At 37.7% G+C, this 13,688-nt stretch overlaps 1 pseudogene across 1 annotated transcript in view; it reads left to right on the plus strand.

Annotated features, from left to right (window-relative positions):
- Positions 1–13,688, plus strand: part of LOC100348929 (cytochrome P450 2C5-like) — a 38,138-nt pseudogene that overhangs the window by 11,876 nt on the left and 12,574 nt on the right. The window contains exons 7-9 of the transcript XR_016222092.1: positions 865–966; positions 9,590–9,722; positions 11,137–11,324. The product of XR_016222092.1 is annotated as a cytochrome P450 2C5-like (transcript). The remainder of the gene's footprint in view (positions 1–864; positions 967–9,589; positions 9,723–11,136; positions 11,325–13,688) is intronic.

The following is a 13,688-nucleotide window of genomic DNA, read 5'->3' on the forward strand; positions in this document are numbered from 1 at the left end:
AGATGTCCTAAATAGCACTCTGGCCTCAGAGTAAGCCCTAAAGGCATTCGGATCTGGCTGAAAAGCCCATGAGAGTATTTCAGGCATGGAAAGCCAAGACACTCTGGCAAAAGATCTCTGCGAGTGAGATCCCAGTGGAAAGAACAGGTCTTCAAAGAAGGAGGTACCTTTCTCTGAAGGGAGGAGAGAACCTCCACTTTGACTATGAGCTTGTCTAAACAAGATAAGAATCGGAGAACTCAGAGGGCTTCCAAAGCCTTGGAAACTCATGACCGGAGCATAGGGAGACTACTGATGCCATAGACAGGAGTGTCAATTGGTAAAGTCAACAACAGGAGTCACTGTGCACTTACTCCTCATGTAGGATCTCTGTCCTTAATGTGCTGTGTATTGAGATTTAATGCTATAACGAGTACTCAAACAATATATTTCACTTTGTGTTTTTATGGGGGTGCAAACTGTTGAAATCTTTACCTAATGTATACTAAACTGATCCTCTGTAAAAAAAAAAAAAAAAAGAAATTTTCAACTCCCAACTTGACTCTCACTGGGATTAAACATGACAATAGGTCTGATCTGATTTCATCATCATTTAAAAAAAATCATCTATTATTTTTCACTTTTTGTTTTTGTGTGAGCAAACTGTTGAAATCCTTACTTAATGTATAATAAGCTGATCTTCTGTATATTAAGATAATCGAAAATGAATCTTGATGTGAATGGAAGGGGAGAGGGAGTGGGAAAGGGGAGGGTAGTGGGTGGGAGGGACGGTATGTGGGGGAAGCCATTGTAATCCATAAATCGTACTTTGGAAATTTATATTCATTAAATAAAAGTTAAAAAAAGAATAAACATTTATTGAAGAAAAAAAATTTTATTATGGAGAAAGTGAAAGAACACCAAAAATCCCTGCATGTTAACAGTCCTCAGGACTTTATCGATTGTTTCTTGATCAAAATGGAGCAGGTAAATTGTTCACAACAGTTCATTATTTTATTTCTTGTACATTTTGAGGTTCATTGAATAATTTTGTATCTACAAGGGATGTTAAAATGGTCAGACTAGTTTGACAAGCACTTTACATATCATATAAATGAACTGCAAATAGCATAAAAATATTAGAGTATTCATACAAAGTTTGCAGAAATAAAGAATTAAAAGGTAAGTTTATTTTGGTGTAAAAATGGAAGCTTGTGATTTTTAAAAATAATGTACATTTTCATAAATGTTTTGAAGATACATAATGTAAAATTAAATTGTTAAATTTCTAGAATATCTGTGACTTGCTCTTTAGATGAAAAGAATCTACCCAAGGAGGAACATAATGCACATCTCAGGGGACTTGAAAACAATTACAACTAAGAATCACCGACTATCATGCTGTAATATGAAGTGACATCATCACTGACAAGTGTAAGGGAGAGGGGCACATAGCTTAGCCTGGGAGGGATTTATGCATATCTTGCACATTGAAGGAGGTTTTAGAAATCTGCAGTGTAGGACAGGAGAGGGAATTTCAGGTGGAGTGAGTGGTGTGTGGGGGTGTTTAGTGTGCAGTAGGAAAGAGTAGGTCGAAGGAAGACAAAGACTTAGTTCACTGTAACACAGTAAGTTGTGCAGAGGTGGAGAGAGAGGTTGGTGTCTAGCAGGCAACCTGCAGGTGTGGATCACATCATCACTTCACTGTTTGTGTACAAGGCTATTTATTCCCTGTTGCATTACCTTGGCACCCTGTCCAAAGGTCAGTTGGACATAAATCTAAGTTGGTTTATAGGGTGTCAGTTCCACTACATTAACCAATTTCATTGATGAACATATGCAAAAATCCTCAATAAAATTCTAACCAATAGAATTCAACAATAAGCTAGAAATTTCATCTAACCAGACCAAGTAGGATTTATCCCTGGTATGCAGGGATGGTTCAGCATTCACAAATCAGTCAATGTGATACACCACATTAACAAATTGCAGAAGAAAATCTGTATGATTATTTAAATAGATGCAGAGAAAGCATTGGATAAAATACAACATGCTTTCATAATGCATCTTTTTCACGTTAGGCATTAAGAATATACTGGCTTCGTAGGAAGGATTTGGGAGGATTCCCTCTTTTCAATTGTTTTCAATAGCTTGAGAATAATTGGCGTTAGTTCTTTTTTAAATGCCTGGTAGAATTCAGCAGCGAATCCATCGGGTCCTGGACTTTTCTTTGTTGGGATGGCCTTTATTACTGATTCAATTTCTGTCTCAGTTATGGGTATGAGTTTGTTAATGTGGTGTATCACATTGATTTGTGAACATTGAACCATCCCTGCATACCAGGGATAAATCCCACTTGGTCTGGGTGGATGATCTTTCTGATGTGTTGTTGCATTCTAATGGCGAGAATTTTATTGAGGATTTTTGCATCTATGTTCATCAGGGATATTGGTCTGTAATTCTCTTTCAATGCTGCATCTTTTTCAGGCTTAGGAATTAAGGTGATGCTGGCTTCATAGAAAGAATTTGGTAGGACTCCCTCTTTTTTGATTGCTCTGAATAGTTTGAGAAGAATTGGAGTCAGTTCTTCTTTAAATGTGTGGTAGAATTCAGCAGTGAATCCATCTGGTCCTGGGCTTTTCTTGTTGGGATGGCCTTAATTATTGATTCAATTTCTGCGTTGTTTGTGGGTCTGTTTAGGTTATCTATGTCTTCATGGTTCAATTTAGGTACGTTGCATGTGTCCAGGGATCTATCTAATACTGCTAGATTTCTGAAGTTGTTGGCATACCGCTCTTTGTAGTAATTTCTGATGACTCTTTTTATTTCTGTGGTGTCTGTTGTTACATAGCCTTTTTCATCTCTAATTTTATTGATTTTGTTCTTCTCTCTTCTTTTTTTGGTTGGTTGGCCAATGGGGTGTCAATTTTGTTTATTTTTTCAAAAAACCAGCTCTTCGTTTTGAAGATCTTTTGTAATGTTTTTTTTTTTTTTTTTTTTTGGATTCAATTCTGTTTATTTCTTCTCTAATTTTAACTATTTATCTTCTCCTACTAGTTTTGGATCTGGTTTGCTATAGTTTTTATAGATCACTGAGATGCATTCATAGCTCATTTATTTGGTGGCTTTCCAATTTCTTGATGTAGGCACCTATTGCTATAAACTTTCCTCTTAACACTGCTTTTGCTGTATCCCATACGTTTTGATATGGTGTGTTGTTATCTTCATTTGCTTCCAGAATGTTTTTGATTTCTCTTTTGATTTCTTCTATGACCCAGTGTTCATTCATGTGCAATTTGTTCCATCTCCATGTGTTTGCATATGCTCTAGAGATTCCTGAGTTGCTGATTTCCAGCTTCTTTCCATTGTGTTCCAAGAAGATGCATGGTATGATTTCTATTCTTTTGAATTTGCTGAGATTGCTTTATGGCCTATGATGTGTTCAGTCATAGAGTAGGCTCCATGTACTGCTGAGAAATATGTGTAGCCTTCAAGTGTAGGACGAAAAGTTCTGTAGATATAAGTTAGATCTATTTGGGCTATAGTGTCGATTGAATTTGCTGTTTCCTTGTTGATCTTCTGTCTGGTTGATTTGTCTCTATCTAAAAATGGAATATTTAAGTCCCCCAGTACTACTGTACTGCAGTCCATGTCTCCCTTTAAGTTCCTTAACATATCTTTTAAATAACCTGGTGCCCTGTAGTTAGGTACATATACATTTATAATAGTTACATCTTCCTGTTGAATGATCCTTTAATCATTATATAGTGCCCCTCTTTATCCCTCTTAACATTTTTTGTGTTAAAGTTTATTTTGTGTGATATTAAGATGGCTATGCCAGCTCTTTTTTGGTTTCTGTGGCATGGAATATCTTTTTTCAACCTTTCACTTTCAGTCTGCATGCATCTTTGTTGGAAAGATGTGTTTCTTGTAAACAGCAAATAGATGTGTTTTGTTTTTTAATCCATTCAGCTACTCTGGGTCTTTTAATTGGATAGTTGAGGCCATTTACATTCCATGTGACTATTGATAAGTAGTGACTTTGCCCTGCCATTTTCCAAAGATATTTCTACTTTGAAGAAGATATTCATACTTTGAACTTCCTGTGATCTTTTTTTTAAAAGACTTTATTCATTTTTATTTGAGAGGTAGATTTATAGACAGTGAGAGGGAGAGACAGAGAGAAAGGTCTTGCATCCATTGGTGCATTCACCAAATGGCCGCAATGGCCAGAGCTACACTGATCCGAAGCCAGGAGCCAGGTGCCACCTCCCAGTCTCCCATGTGGGTGCAAGGACCTAAGGACATAGACCATCCTCTACTGCTTTCCCAGCCATAGCAGAGACTGGATGGGAAGAGCATCAACCTGGACTAGAACCAGTGCCCATATGGGATGCTTGTGCTGCAGGTGGAAGATTAAACTAGTGCGCTAGGGTGCCGGCTCCACTTCCTGTGATCTTTTACTGAGAGATTTTCTTCCTTTACCTTCTTTGTATTGATGGCCGTGTTTCTGTGTTTCTGTGTGTAACACATCTTTAAGCACCTTTTGCAGGACTGGATGAGTGGTGACAAATTCTTTCAATTTCTGTTTGCTATGAAAGGTCTTTGTTTCACCTTAATTCACAAATGAGAGCTTTGCAGGATATAATATTCTCGGATGACAGCTTCTTTTCTCTTAGGACTTGGGCTATATCTCGCCATTCTTTTATAGACTGCAGGGTTTCTGATGAGAAGTCTGCTGTGAGTCTAATTGGAGATCCTCTGAGAGTAATCTGGCATTTCTTTCTTCCACATCTTAGAATCTTTTCTTTATGTTTCACTGCGGTGAGTTTGATTGCAATGTGTCGTGGCAAGGATCTTTTCTGGTCATGTCTATTGGGAGCTCTGTGTGCTTCCTGTACTTGGACATCTCTCTCCAAATCCAAAAATCTGCTAGTATTTCACTAAAAAGGCCTTCTAATCCTTTCTCTTTCTCCATGCCTTCAGGAACTCCCAGAATCCGAATGGTGGGTTTTATTATAGTATCCTGTAGATTCCCAACAATGTTTTTTAGATTTCTAATTTCCTCTTCTTGTCTTTGATTTGACTGTATACTTTCCTGTGCTCTGTCACCTTCAAATAGAAGTAATCATACTTCCTTTTTATTTTTATTGCATTTATTTCTTTTTCATGTGTAATTTTTCTGGCTAGACCTTCTAGGGCTATGCTGAAAGGCAGTTGTGAAAGTACAGTTCCTTGGTGGATTTTTTCCTCCATTATTTCATAGAACAAGATTTTAAGCTTGAAGAAATTATTAAGATTCAGTTTTGTAATTTTTAATATGTCATATCAATATAAGGAAGCTTCCTTCTATTTGTAATTTTCAGAGATTTTTTATCATGCACAGCATTTAAATTTTCAAGTACTTTTTAAAAGATTTGTTTATTTATTTGAAATAGTTACAGAGAGAGAGAAGGAGAGGCAGAGAGGGAGAGAGAGAAGTCTTCCATCCACTGGTTCACTCCCCAATTGGCTGCAAAGGCCAGTGCTGTGCCAATGCGTAGCCAGGAACCAGGAGAATCCTTGGGGTCTCCCACATGGATGCAGGGGCCCAAGGACTTGGTCCATCTTCTACTGCTTTCCCTGGCCATAACAGAGAGCTGAATTGGAAGTGGAGCCTGCGGGTCTAGAACTGGCACCCATATGGGATGCCGGCAGTGTAGGCTAGGGCTTTAACACACTGTGCCACAGAGCCAACCCCTCAAGGACTTTTTAAAAAAGCTGTTGAGATAATTTTTTCTCATTCTAAAAATTTTGTTTTTATACTTATTGCTTTTCTTTTTTTTAACTTTTATTTAATGAATATAAATTTCCAAAGTACGATTTATGGATTACAATGGCTTCCCCCACATACCGTCCCTCCCACCCACTACCCTCCCCTTTCCCACTCCCTCTCCCCTTCCATTCACATCAAGATTCATTTTCGATTATCTTAATGTACAGAAGATCAGCTTAGTATACATTAAGTAAGGATTTCAACAGTTTGCTCCCACACAGAAACATAAAGTGAAAAATAATAGATGATTTTTTTTTAAATGATGATGAAATCAGATCAGACCTATTGTCATGTTTAATCCCAGTGAGAGTCAAGTTGGGAGTTGATAATTTCTTTTTTCTTTTCTTTTTTTTTTTTTTTTTTTTACAGAGGATCAGTTTAGTATACATTAAGTAAAGATTTCAACAGTTTGCACCCCCATAGAAACACAAAGTGAAATATATTGTTTGAGTACTCGTTATAGCATTAAATCTCAATACACAGCACATTAAGGACAGAGGTCCTACATGAGGAGTAAGTGCACAGTGACTCCTGTTGTTGACTTTACAAATTGACACTCCTGTCTATGGCATCAGTTGTCTCCTTATGCACCAGTCATGAGTTTCCAAGGCTTTGGAAGCCCTCTGAGTTCTCCGACTCTTATCTTGTTTAGACAAGGTCATAGTCAAAGTGGAGGTTCTCTCCTCCCTTCAGAGAAAGGTACCTCCTTCTTTGAAGACCTGTTCTTTCCACTGGGATCTCACTCGCAGAGATCTGTTGCCAGAGTGTCTTGGCTTTCCATGCCTTAAATACTCTCATGGGCTTTTCAGCCAGATCCGCATGACTTAGGGCTGATTCTGAGGCCAGAGTGCTTTTTAGGACATCTGCCATTCTATGAGTCTGCTGAGTATCTCACTTTCCATGTTGGATCACTCTCCCCTTTATTTATTCCATCGGTTAGTGTTAGCAGGTACTAGACTTGTTTATGTGCTCCCTTTGACTCTTAGTCCTTTCATTATGATCAATTGTGAACTGAAATTGATCACTTGGAACAGTGAGATGGCATTGGTACATGCCACCCTGATGGGATTGAATTGGAATCCCCTGGTATGTTTTTAACTCTACCATTTGGGGCAAGTCAGCTTGTGCATGTCCCAAATTATACATCTCTTCCCTCTCTTATTCCCACTCTTATGTTTAACAGGGATCACATTTCAGTTAACTTTTAACACTTAAGAATAACTTTATATTAATTACAGAAAAGACCAGGGAGGCACAGGCAGTCAAAGCCAAAATTAACTATTGGGATTGCATCAAATTGAGAAGTTTCTGTACTGCAAAATAAACAGTCAGGAGAGTGAAGAGACAACCGACAGAATGGGAAAAAATATTTGCAAACTATGCAACAGATAAAGGGTTAATAACCAGAATCTACAAAGAGATCAAGAAACTCCACAAAAACAAAACCAACAACCCACTTAAGAGATGGGCCAAGGACCTCAATAGACATTTTTCAAAAGAGGAAATCCAAATGGCCAACAGGCACATGAAAAAAGGTTCAAGGTCATTAGCAATCAGGGAAATGCAAATCAAAACCACAATGAGGTTTCACCTCACCCCGGTTAGAATGGCTCACATGCAGAAATCTACCAACAACAGATGCTGGAGAGGATGTGGGGAAAAAGGGACACTAACCCACTGTTGGTGGGAATGCAAACTGGTCAAGCCACTATGGAAGTCAGTCTGGAGATTCCTCAGAAACCTACTTATTGCTTTTCTTTAAACCATCCATGCATATCTTCGGTAAATTCCACTTGATCAGGACATGTAATCCACAAAGATATTTAAACTGCACCAAAATATGCAAAACAGAAAAGTTGTATTGATTATTTTTAATGTAATGTCAGCTGGCATTAAGCACATTCACTTTGTTTTGTAACTGTCACCACCATTCATGCCAGAATTATTTTATACTACAAAACAGAAACTTCATATCCATTACATAGTAATTACTTACACCCCAGTCCTTGCCAACCTATCATTCTACCTCTGTCTCCTGGAATTTGGCTATTTTAGTGACTGGCTTTTCCTACTTGGCATAGTGTTATTGTTATTATACACTGTATCTTTTTATATTATATCTAGTAACACATTTGTGATTCTGCTATCATAATTTTTATTTAAAGTCACATAGAAACAAAGCACTTATATTAAAAATTTAATAATATTAGTTTTACCATTACCTGTATAGTTACTCTTACTAGAAATATTTATCTCTTAAAAAGACTTTTACTTGTTGTCCTGTGTCCATTTATTTCAATGTGAAAGCTGAATCACCTTAATATTTCTTGCATGAAAAATTTACTGTGAAGAGATCCCTATAACATTGCTTTAATCTGGAATGTCTTAATTTCTGCTTTGCTATGGAAGGTTATATCTTTCCCAAGGAATAGGATTCTTGTTTGACACTGTTTTTGTGTCAGCACCTTAAATAGATCATTTCACCAATTTCTTTTTCTTAAAAAATATTTATTGATTGATTTGAAAGACAGAGGCACAGACAGGAGAGGAAGGAGCATAGAGAAAGAAATCCTTCATCTGTAGGTTCACTCCTAACATGGTGCAAGGCCCGAGCTGAGCCAGGCAGAAGCCAGGAGACAAGAGCTTCATCTAGGTCTCCCACGTGGGTGCAGGAGCCCAAGTACTCATGCCATCTTCCACTGCTTTCCTGGGCACATTAGCAGTGGAGCACTCACAGTGTGTGAGAACTCCATGTAATTAGACATTTAGCTCTGGCATCAGCACTACTCCTGTTCTCTCCTTCATCTGTGGGCACAGTGAACGTCTCAGGTCTGTCTTCATGACCACAGCATCTCTTCACCTCGTACCTCCTGATTCATTCCTGTACATGTCCCAGTCCATCTTGCCTCCCTTCTGGACACAGTGGTGCTGACCTCATCTTTTCTTGAGGAACCCATTGTCATTCTAGGTTTTGCTGCCATATCTGCTTTGCACGATTTTCATTTCTTAATGAATCTGCAAGTAACATTTATTCCATATCAATTTTTGACAGGAGAAGAGAATTACAGACTCTTATTTTGGGCTTATACTACATTTCATGATGCTCCTAACATACTAATAAATTTATCCGTTAAGACTGTGCTTGTGTACAATTAAGAGATAATTTCTTTTTTTATTTTTTTTAACTTTTATTTAATGAATATAAAATTCCAAAGTACATCTTATGGATTACAATGGCTTCCCCCCACCCCAATAACTTCCCTCCCACCCACAACCCTCTCCTTTCCCTCTCCCTCTCCCCTTCCATTCACATCAAGATTCATTTTCAATTCTTAATAATGGCTTAAACCACAGATTGAGTCCATTTATCTCAAATGCAAATTGTTTCAAGTTGAGCAGGCATGGCAATACTAGAATATTTTGTACATAGACTCTTATTCTATTAATTAAATCTTCCTCTCCCACGATGATGTCTGTTTTGTCTCAAAAGTGTTTTCATCACAAAGGAGAAAACAGGCTTCTATTTGCCTCCTTTTGTGAATTATTCATGACATACCTCACTGAAGCGTCTCATAATGGGATTTTTATGCAAGAACTAAGTAAGCGGGTAGTCAATGAGTTTGATGTCACCTTTTCTGTAGTCTACCATATCCAACAGCATGTCGTCTTAATATGGCACTTTCAGTTTTCCCTGTTATCTTTCTTCTTTTTTAAAAAATAATGTGAGTTATTTTGGATTTAGTGTAATAAAAATGCTGGCAAATAATTTGTTAAATTGCACCAAATCACTCTTAGGAAACCCATTTGGAGTTCACTCTGGAAAGCTTGGTAATCGCTGTGTCTGATTTGTTTGGAGCTGGGACTGAGACAACGAGCACAACGCTGAGATACTCCCTCCTGCTCCTGCTGAAGCACCCCGAGGTCGCAGGTACGACACAGTGAGCAGCAAACTGCATTCAGGAGAGAAGCTGGGGAGCCTTGGCTACTGTCCTCCCCCTGGTTTGTGCTAGAGGAGTCTCACTGCTTAAAAACTTCTGTGCCAACAACTGTACTCTGTCCAGTGTAGTGATCAGAATAAAACAGGCCAACGTGGTACAGTGCGGGAAGAGATCAGAGAGAAGTGCAGACAGCATGGCTGGAGGAAGAGCAGTAATGTTCAAGGGCTGTGCTGGATCTCATGGGAGTGATGTGTGGTAGGCACCGCATGGCATTTTCTTTTCATAACAAAAAGGCTCCATTGAGGAATAGGTATAGTCTTGCTGCTACCTTTCCTCATTCTGACAATCTAGTGCTATAAGGCAGGGAAAAGGACAAGGAAGCTTTTCTTATTGAAGCCCAACCTGAAATTCAGTGAGGCTTCCTTAGGTAATTCCAGTCTGAGTAGCTTTCTTAAAGTTTAGATGCATAAGACAGTTAGAAGATGCACCCAAAATAATTGGAATAGGAGAGGTCATTAATTTGAAACATCTATCTCAGCATGAGAAATAAATCTAACCATGATATAGAAAATTGTGAATTGAAAAATGGTGTTAAATTGAATCCAAGAAGGTAATAACATCCAAACACATAGAATTTTCTCACCAGGAAACTATATGTGCTCAGAATGATGAAAAAAAATGAATGTTAATATAACCAAAATTTGTGGTCTACATATATCCTGCTAAGTGGAGTGACTGCTGCATGTGCCTGTCATGGGCATGTGTGTGATAGAGATGTAGATGAAAATTCTCATATGTCTTACGAGGAAATAATTAACTATATGTTAGAATCAGTAATAAAGAAATAGACATTTTTAAGAAACATGATTATGAATTGCAGGAATGCTCAAAATGGCTACATTTGCGAAGTAGGAGGATGATAAGAGTATCCTTCCAAATTAACACATATTCCAAAATATGCAAATACATATACACACTCTAAAAGCTAAAAGTAATATGTTTTAACACACACACACACACAAACACCGGATGTAATTCAATTAAAGCCCCATTCATTTCCAAATTTAGATTTGATTTCTGTTTTCCCTTTTGCAAAGGCAGTGTTTTCTTGATTTAATTATATTCTGAATTTTTGGGGAGAAACACTTAATTACTTCTATTTATGTCAGTTTCATGTGTGCCCTTTATATGGCCTTCTATGTATTAATATATCATAATAGTAGGTTTTAGGAGAGTGCACTGTATATTTTAATATAGTAACTCATATTTCCAGGTGTATTTCTGGGCTTGTAGCTTATAATTCTTTCCACATACCTTCATTAAGATTCATGAAAGCCTTAATTGTTATGACAACTGTGCCACTTTTCTTATTTTCCCTGTTATTTCTTACTTGCGTCTTATCAGCTAAAGTGCAGGAGGAGATTGAGCGTGTGATTGGCAGACACCGGAGCCCCTGCATGCAGGACAGGAGCCACATGCCCTACACGGATGCCGTAATACATGAGATCCAGAGATACATTGACCTCCTCCCCAATAACGTGCCCCATGCAGTTACCCGAGACATTAAATTCAGAAACTACTTTATCCCCAAGGTAATCTTGTTTCTTTTACATTGAACCTCAGTGCTCTTAAACTTCTCCCCCGCAGTGTGGTTCCAGTCCCCTGCCAACATCATGTGATTTTCTTATTCTGATGATCTTATACCCAGCACTATTCATTGTTAGTAATTTATCTGTATATTATCCTGTTATCTGGGTTAATGGCTTTTATGTGTTATTTTCCAATTCTTGTGTCTTTAACTTTTCTTAAAAAATGTATTTATTTGAAATCAGAGTGACAGAGAATGAGGGGTGACAGAGATTTTTCCATCCATTGGAAAAATTGTACCCATCCCCAAATGGGTACAACAGCTAGATCTGGTACAGGGAACACCCTGGTCTCCCATGTGGTTGGCAAGTGTCCAAGCACTTAGGCTACCTTTTGCTATCTTTTCAGGTGCATTAGCAGGAAGCTGGATTTGGAAGCTTAGGACAGCCAGGATTTGACTGACATTATGATATGGGATGCTAGGATCACAAGTGGTGACTTAAACTGCTGAGCCACTGTCAGTCGCCTCAACTTCTCATCATTGTATTATTGCACTGGCTAGGATTCCAGAATAGCATTTATCAGAATTGTTGATAGCAGAAAACCTTGATTCATCCCAGATTTTTAGGTAAGGGTGGAGTTTTAATACCTTAGTATTGAGAATGATGTTTTAATTAGATTTTAGTAGATAATATTTATAAGATTGGAAAAGCTTGCCCTTTTCTTATTTATATAAATTTTTCTCAAGAACTAATCTATAATTATACCAAATTCAAAATGTATAATTGGCTTCATTTTCCTCATCTAATACCTGTATTATAAGTAAATATCTGTATTATAATTGGATTTGAATTAAAATACATTGTTTTGGACTATAGTATTATACTCATAACAGACTTTGTTCTGTTATTACCTCCTTTAGAATTTTCAGATTTTTTTATAACAACGTAATGGTAGCCTCATAAAATTTATGTGAGAAACATTTCTCTAACATGGTTCTGTTTTATTATTTTTTTAAATTTTAATTAGTTTTTAACAGATTCAACGTGATTTGTAGATATAATTCTTAGAACATAATGATACCCCTTCCTTCCTCTATCCCTCCTTCATGGCTTTTCCTCCCTCTCTCCTTCCTTTTCCCCTTCCTTCCTTCCTTCCTTCCTTCCTTCCTTCCTTTCTTGTTTTTGAAATAACTCACTTTAAATTTACATTAAAATAAAAGGCTCAATACTTTACCAAGTAAGTTTAACTAGTGAAAAGTGAAAAGACCCTGATTCAATGGGAATAGACAATTGCTATAAAAAAATTGAACGGGGACATGACCATTTCACCCATATAGTGTAAATTTTAGAGTCATCACAGATCATAAAACTATTGTAGTATAATATTATTGCCGCACATACCTTCCCCCGCCTCCACCTCAGCCTTCCCCAATCTTCTTGTTCTGGCCACTTAATTGTACCCTTGTAATAACTAAGTTCTGGTGGAATCAGATCTGCCTTCATCCAGAAAGAATTCTTCTCTCTACTACTAGGTAGTGTGAAGGATGTAACTAACACTTCCTGCACTGATTCATAGGCCCTAAGGAGATATGAACACAGCTGCAAATTGATGGTAGGTGGTAGCTGATCTTTCTATGGTTCACATATTTCTGGAATCTTGAGAGCGATTTTCATCTTAACACCTTTACAATGGCTTCTGACACCTTTTTATTTTTTGGTATATTTTTAGGCTTTGTAGCTACTATGTTACAAGCTACTCTACTTGAATTCAGCATATATAATTGTTAAAATAAAAATTTATGTAACTAAAGTTGTATTTTCATGGGGAAAATGGATGGATAAGCACGCAATTATTAATGTCATCCTGTGGAAAAGATGGAATTTCTGACTTTAGCAGGAGGTGATATGGCTTGTCATGCTGATGACAGATTTAGTATAAGGGTTAGGATTTCAGTCCACTCTGTTTCAGCAAAGGATACAGTGAAAAAAGACTTCTGTTTCTTGCTATTAGAGGCTGAGGATAATATCATTGAGACATGTTTCTTCCTCTTTAATGAACAAAATGGAAAGCAGAGGGAGGAATGTGTTAGGGGACCTGGTGGAGTGGATTGTTGTACTGGCTGGATGATACCATTCCTCAGGCTCACCCTGTGCCTGATGTCTTTAGAGGGTTTAATGCTCCAAGGGTGTTCCAAGCCCCTCATTCCCTCTGCACAGGGCACTGTGGTGTAGAAATCTGCAACACACATGGATGAGTCTAATCTCTCACAAATCAGTGCAGTGATTTCTTCCACCATGGGCTAGGGCCACTGATCTCAGTGGAGGTAATGGTCTAGGACAGGAGTTAGCAAACATTTTTTGTAATTG

This window comes from Oryctolagus cuniculus, chromosome 15, assembly GCF_051225735.1.
Source record: "Oryctolagus cuniculus isolate XC-2025 breed Fujian yellow rabbit chromosome 15, ASM5122573v1, whole genome shotgun sequence".
NCBI classification, from domain to species: domain Eukaryota; kingdom Metazoa; phylum Chordata; class Mammalia; order Lagomorpha; family Leporidae; genus Oryctolagus; species Oryctolagus cuniculus.